The following is a 6000-nucleotide window of genomic DNA, read 5'->3' on the forward strand; positions in this document are numbered from 1 at the left end:
GGAGCGCTTGCAGGACAGTGTTTCCCAATTGTCAAGGTTTATACTACATTTTTTTAGATTTGCCTTGAGAGAGTCTTTAAACCTCTTTTGTTGACCACCAGCATTACACTTTCCATTTTTAAGTTTGAAATAGAGTAGTTGATTTGGAAAACGATAGCCATGCGTCCAGTCCAACAAAATTGATGTTGAAGAATCATTGCTTCAATACTGGTGATCTTTGCTTCTTCCAGTACACTGGCATTAGTTCACCTGTCTTCCCAAAAAATTTCAGAGACACCATTGATGGAATCTTTCAAGGAGTTGGAGATGGTGTTTATAAGTGGTCCGTGTTTCACAAGCATATAGTAAGGTTGGTAGTACAATAGCTTTGTAAACAAACATTTTGGTTTCCCTGAGAATGTCCCAGTCGTCAAACACTCTGCACTTCAATTGGGAGAAAGCTGCACTCATAGAACTCAGGTGATGCTGGATTTCGGCATCAACGTTGGCCCTTGTGGAAAGATAACTGCCCAGGTAGGAGAAGTAATCAACACTTCCCAACGTTACACCATTGAGTTGGATTTGTGGTGCTGCAGAGGGGTTATTTTGTGCTTGTTGGTGCAGCACTTTGGTTGTTTGGATGTTGAGCAATAGGCCAAGCTTTTTGTAAGCTTCTGCAAAGAAATTTAGGGTGGTTTGGAGGTCATCCTCTGAGTATGTACGCACTATGTTGTCATCAGGATATTGAAGCTCTATGACAGAAGTTATGGCAACCTTACTCTTTGCTTTCAGCCTACTCAGATTAAAGAGCTTTCCATCTGTTGTATATATCATTTCTACTCCAGTGGTGAGTTTCCCTTCAACAAAGTGTAGGATCATGGCAATGAAAACAATAAATAGAGTTAGGGCGATAACGCAACCCTGTTTAACACCTGATCCCTCTGTGAATGGTTCACTTTGAGAACCATTGTTATCTGCGATTGTTGCTGTCATATTATCATGGAGGAGCCGAAGGATTGTTCACAGATTTATTAGACTTAAACATATTGGTTATATGCAGTGCTTTTTTTCTTAAAAAATGTTTAGGAGTACTCTCATTTTGACTCGAGAAAATCACCATTTCATAGTTCAAATCAGGAAAAATAAATACAGTAAATGGACTAAAGTACAAAGATTCACAAAATGTTTAAGGGTATGCGTACCCCTGCGTACCCCCAGAAAAAAGCACTGGTTATATGAGGCTGGTTATCTCACAGAATTCATGGCAAATGAGGCTATCAGTGACTACAGGTGATGATGACTTAATTCCAAGTTCAGAGACAACAAGCTTCTGAATTACCAGTTACTGAGTAACTAGAAGTAGGAGAGGGACATTGTATCCATGTTCTGCTTTTGATAACATCAGATGCTGACTTATACTTAGTGAAAACACCGGCCAGTCCAGTTCAACAAACACACATAAACATAACGACTACCATCCATGACAGAAAATCCTAGATCTTCTTAGTTATACAACTAACCTAGAAAAACAGACTAGACATAGACCTGTTCTCTTTATCTATTAGGAAGCTAATCTTCTACAATGAGAAATGCTTGGGGTTCAGCAATGTGAGGCAGGGTTTTCATTACTCAACAGTGAGTACAAGCAGGGCTTATTTCCTGCTGAAGCTGGGCTCTCATCTCTCAGCAGCCTCAGCAAAGCCTCAGCAAAGCTTCACTGTGTCTCCAGCTCATGAGGACGCCGTCCCTGGAGCCGGAAGGGGACATCCTCTGTGGGCTTTGGAGAGGGTCTCCTTGTGGGCCGGATACACAGTTAGGCTTTGTTGAGGCTCTTCAGCCTTGCAGCAAACTGCACGCACATAGGAAAGCAACCCTGTCCTTCCTGCTTGCGCATGCAAGCCAGAGAGGCAGGGCAGCTTCCTTGACCTGCAGAGCAGAGACACAAGGAAGACGTCTCCCTGTGCCTCAGCTGAGCAGCTCAACAAGCCTCTGGCTGGTGAGGAGACCCTCCCCGGAGCCCAAAGATATCTTCTTTAGGGTCTGGGTTGGGTCTCGTTGCAAGTCACCATGACTCTCCAGTGTGCTCCCCATTCTTTTTCTTCTTTGGCGATCACTCGTAGCTGAGTAAGATGGTCTTCCATAAACACGGTTTTAACCATGAGTCTGTAAGTGACTGTGGAGGCCAGTTCTGGATTCACACATCCTTCCAGAATGGGGACATTGGTTTCCAGGCAGGAGCTGATCACAGTGTGGATCTGCCAAGCATGCCTTCCTCTTAGCACGTTTTTACTACCGCTGGGTGGCGACCCCACTGGGCGCGGTAATCCAGTCAGGGGAAAAGGGAGGCAGACTATGTTAAGGGTACCTTTTCTGGCCCCTCCCCCTTTTCGGGGTGAGCAGAGTGGATCCTGAAAGGGGCTGCTCAGTCATGGATACAGCTGCCAAGCGGATCAACTGCCTCGTTCCTTGAGTCAGAGTGACTGGATCTGTATCTACTGCCGGTTCATGACTAGGGGCTTCAAGATTTCACGATCCTGCCCCTGTTACCATTTGCCGATCGCCATGGGACTTTTGGGGTTTGGGTTTGGGACGGGGTTTTGGAAGTCACCCAAGGTGGTGAGGTCAAAGGGAAGGAGCTAGACAAAGAGTGCTCCCCATTTTATGTGATTTCACTTACGTCCACAGGGGCCCAGAACTGAACCCCCATGTCAATGGGGAATCACCTGTACTACTAGTACAAAAGTTTGTATGCAGTGAATTCCAGCACCTTTTCTCCCCTCCGCCCAAAAAAAGAACTGAGTAAAGATCTCTTTTTTCATCATGACTTCACTTCTTCAAAGGATGAGTTGCCACTCCTGGTTCAAATTAAGCCCTTGCCTAAAGCTAACCCTGCACTCCAATAAAATAGAAGCCCCTGGCTAAATTTACAAACTGTGGACCTGTTCTGAACCAGCCTATTTTTCCTCCTCAGTGTTTGGTCCTCTGTAGAATAGCAAGCTGTCCCAAGTACTCAAGTAATTATACGGTATAAATTAGCTATAGAGAGAGGAATTTGGCAGGGAGGGGGTGAAAGGTAAAATTCAGCAGCTCACTCACAGAAAACGCCCCTCCCCAATCATTTTTACAAGGTTTTTTTAGCTTCATAGAAGCAGAATTATTGTCTGACTTGTCGATTACAACTGTTTGGGATCTGGGACTGGAAAAACTAAAATGACATCAGCAAAACCAAACCCCAGACTGCCTGGATGAGTCACATTTCAGTCTGTGTTCCCTTGATCAAAATTTTTAACATTTGTGCGGTCTGAATAAGATGCAGTCAGCCGCTGGTGAGAGAAAATAAATGGAAAAGGCCAAATATGGCAAAGTTCTGACTCACTGGCTAGGTATCCTTCATTTGAAGGGACGTCTGAGAAAACTATCTTAATGAGCGGAAACCGCTGACAGAATCCATATGAACAAAGTTTAGCCACCTTCTGAAAGTTAGCATGTATCATTAACTCAAGCTAACTGAGTTTGATTTGCTTAGTTTGAGAAAAGAGAGAAAGAACAAAAGCTTCGCCACCTACAAAATCACAGTGGCTCCAACAATAATACATGCTGGTTTTCTTTAAATCAGAATGCCTGACGAAAGAAGCGTATTACAATAAAGAATAAGAAGGAAGAGTTACTTATAAAGAAAGTTATACATGTATCCAAGATACTTTAAGTAACTTTTTAAAAAGTACCTTTTATTGTTTTATCTCTTTTGTGAATGGCCCTGAGAGTTTTTGGGTTGTTTGCTTGCTTTCAATCAAGCAGTGTATAAATTTTTTGAAATAAATAAATCTGTGACACATATGCATCTACAAAGAACTGCTAGCTCTTCTGGCAAATGTTAGTAAAATGCCTCAGTCTGGAAGAATAATTCAAGAAGATATGGATTACTGCTGGTGGAGAAGTATAGGAGACACTGAACATCTGGCATAAAGCTGAAAATGAAGAAAGCAATCCAAATAAGATCTGTATAGTTTGGAGATTACATGAAAGAGAAAAGTTAGTAGGCCTATGGATTAGAGGATGAAAGAATTCAATGAATGGAAAATCCACTATATGCGCTATTGTGGTGCTAGTCACACCAAAAAAACTCAGAATGCAATGCTAGGGTTTAAACCAGCCAAATAATTAATGTGAAATGAATTCTTGAAAGCTGTTGCTTGTTTTTAGTCATGTACAAAACCACCTTAGATTACAGTAATGCAAAAAGGCAATGCACATTTTTTTAAAAAAAGAAATAAAAATCAAATCCATAGCACTTTAGCAGTCCAAACTGGAGAGGCTGGCATCACTTTTCTCACCGCAAACCAGGCAATAAAAATGTGGTAGGACGTTATGGCAAAAACACTGGATTCCATCAGTTTGGCAATGTTGTCACCTGGGTTTTTCATAATAACTGAGGGAATGAATTGATGCCAGTTCCAGAGGAAATGGCTGTGTGCATGCAATCTATCTTTTCCTCCTCCCCACTCCTACCAATTTGAGCTCTCCTGGTTTAGTTCTTCTTTTTTATCTTTGTATGGAGACTCTTTATGGATACGGTAAATAAAGTTCCTCCACAAGGTTCTTATTGTTCAAGGTTCTCAGGATTAAGATCTAGGGTTGCCATATGCCAACTTTTTCCAGGACACATCCTCTTTTTCATGGGTGGCGTTGCCATAGCAATCCATAGTTAAAAGTATAAGATGGCAAATGTAAAAGTCCTCTTTTTTTGCTCTTCAGAATATGGCAACCCTAGTTAACAATCTGTGTTTTAAGGATATGTAACTTTAAAAATGATACAGCAACTGACTAAAATTGAATTATTATTATTATTATTATTATTATTATTATTATTATTTATACCCCAACCATCTGGCTGGGTTTCCCCAGCCACTCTGAGCAGCTCACAACAGAATGATGATAATAATAATAATAATATCAATGGCAATAAAATATCAAACATTAAAAACTTACCTAAACAGGGCTGCCTTCAGATGCCTTCTAAAAGTCAGATAGTTGTTTTTGTCTTTGACATCTGGTGGGAGGGCATTCCACAGGGCAGGTGCCACTACCAAGAAGGCCCTCCACCTGGTTCCCTGTAACTTGGCTTCTCGCAGTGAGGGAACCACCAGAAGGCCCTCGGCACTGGACCTCAGTGTCCGGGCAGAACGATGGGGGTGGAGACGCTCCTTCAGGCATACTGGACCGAGGCCGTTTAGGGCTTTAAAGGTCAGCATCACCACTTTGAATTGTGCTTCGAAACGTACTGGGAGCCAATGTAGGTCTTTCAAGACTGGTGTTATGTGGTCTCAGCGGCTGCTCCCAGTCGCCAGTCTAGCTGCCGCATTCTTGATTAGTTGTAGTTTCCAGGTCACCTTCTAAAGGGAAGTTTTCCTTCTGCACATATGTTTTCCCTCTGCACATAATTGTTGCATTATAGGGAAGCATTGCATCTCTTTCTACACATAACTGTGGCCTTATGGGAAGTCTTGCTATGGGAAGCATTGCTTCTTTTCTCTTGCATTCTGAGAACTCTCGCTCATGATCCTTTCTCTGTTTCTGCACACACTGTACGAACCTGTTCCAAACACCAAGACATTCTTTCCTTTGCTCAATTCATCTTAAGTTCATGTTGACCTGTTCTCCATGCATAGCCGAGCACATCTATAGAACTTGATTGTTGTATTCTTTCATGTCATGATCAATCATTAGTAATTGTTTTATGCCATATAATTAATTAGGAGGTTTCATGCTTGCCTAGTCCCAACCTCGTTTCCCAGCCTTTAATCTACCAGTGATTAATGTTCACATGTAATTCCCACCCCTCATATGTAATTCCCGCCTTGCATTTGCATTAACCAATAGGCAATGAGTTTCTTTGTGTTTGTATCAACCAATCAGCCACAACCACACCTGTGGCAATGCTTGTAATATTCAATAAAAGAGAGGTCCCGGGACTTCCCCGGCAGACGCCTCTCACATGACACCTACTACTCGTCTCCCGTG

The sequence above is a fragment of the Podarcis melisellensis genome (genome assembly GCF_964234715.1).
Source record: "Podarcis melisellensis genome assembly, chromosome: 1".
NCBI classification, from domain to species: domain Eukaryota; kingdom Metazoa; phylum Chordata; class Lepidosauria; order Squamata; family Lacertidae; genus Podarcis; species Podarcis melisellensis.